We start from the raw sequence: 1833 nt of genomic DNA on the forward strand, positions 1-1833 counted from the left end.
ACAGGGTGTGTTAGGGGGCAGCCATGCCCCAGGATACTTGATCTCCCTTGATTTTATTATAACTTAAAAACATGTTGTGATGCATTAATTCACTAATGCATCAAAAAGTGCAAAATAAACTAATCTGCCATTGGCATTATTTTTATGATTAAAAATACTGTATATACCTCATCCACCTATAACTTGGGCTTTGTAATACATACTTAACTCGATTTATTTGGTGGTAAACTGACTAAAATCTGCCCTCTAGTGTTCAGAAGCAAATTAAACACATTTAAAGATCTGTCTCAGGATTTTCTAAGGCAATATAGTGTAATACAGGAGTTCCCAAACTCTACCACGTTGTGTACCATCAACATAAAAACGTTACCACTTGCAGTACCACCACCTATAGGGGCGGGGCTGGGTGGGGGGAGTGGCTGCTGCGCTGTTTGGAGGCAGGGTTGGCGCTGGAGAGGCCCCCAGCAGCAGGTGGACATGAACCCATTGGCAGGTGGCCTGCATACCACCGGTGGTACGCGTTCCACAGTTTGGGAACCACTGGTGTAGTACGATGTGTTTAAAGAGAATAAAATAAATGTATGCTGGAAATGAACAACCTTGACAGCTAGATTAGTTTAGTTTGGATTAGATTAGTTAAATAATCCCAGCTACACAGCGACCGCTCTAGCCTTCCTTTTGGGTCCTGTCTGAGGGAACAGAAAAGTTCTCAAAGCTGATCCAGCTTTCCTTGGCCACCCACAATGCCAATTATTACAGCAGAAACCTCAGTCACCAGGTGTTTTAGTGCCATCATGTCTGCTTAGAAAATAACCAGAAGTTAGTTAATGGTAGGTATGCTTTTTGGGTCAGGGTCCATCTTCCTCTGTGTCTGGAAGGCACCTAACACGAAATTTGAGCCCGATTGCAATATAAACGTATGCTAGGGAGATAGATTTTGAATGTATTTCAGGTGCTCACTGAAGGTACAGGTGAATCACCGATAGCAAGTAACTGGGGAAAACAGATTTGTTCTTTATGGTGTGGGAAAAAAATACCCTGGAGATGGCAGAGTGCTGAATGTTGACCTTCCTGATGGGACTCAGAGAGCGCCAAGTGGTATAGAGATGCTTTATAGCCTGACACCAAGGCCCAGTTTTAGCTGCAGAAAATCCAGTGTTTAATAGAGAAACGGGGCCAGGGCTGCTGCAATTTGGAGCAAGGGTGGGTCTGAACTCTCCCCAAATATGAATGCATTCAGGGTGATGGGGCAGAGGCAAGTTTCTAAGGACTCAGCACCCACAGCCAGAGTCAGATTCTCCAAATGGCTCCGCTGCCACCGCCCTTGTATTTTTGTGCCTAATGGGGCACTGGGGAACCCAGTCCTGAGTGTGGGTCAGGCGCTCTCTGGGCGATGGGTACTGGGGCTGGCTGGAGTTCAGCACCTCATTCCAGCTCCGGCAGCTGCCTGGGGGTGCCCGGAGTTGGGCTTGGCTGGGCCCCTGGGGAGACGTGCATGGGGCTCAGCCTGGCTCTGGGATGCTCAGCCCTGGGCCCATCAAACCCACCCAGAGCCACCTCAGGCTCCAGGTCACTTGGAAACCCGGGGCGTGGGCGGGGCCTCTCCGCTCTCCCAACCCAGGCCTACCCCGCCCCCTCCCCAAGACCCCGCCCCCTCTCCGTGCTCAGCCACGCCCAAGCGGCCCTGCGGCCTCCCCGCGCCAGTCAGGCAGGACGCAGGCCCCGCCCCCGGCCCTGAGAGACCACTCGGGGCCGGCCCCGCCCCCCATCCCCTCCGCGTTCCGACTCCCGTCCGATCCCGCTCGGCTCCCGTCCGATCCCGCTCCGTTCCCG

The sequence above is a fragment of the Emydura macquarii genome, unplaced genomic scaffold, assembly GCF_026122565.2.
Source record: "Emydura macquarii macquarii isolate MOO-44397 ecotype Brisbane River unplaced genomic scaffold, CSIRO-AGI_Emac_v2 contig_3603, whole genome shotgun sequence".
In the NCBI taxonomy this organism is placed as follows: Eukaryota; Metazoa; Chordata; order Testudines; family Chelidae; genus Emydura; species Emydura macquarii.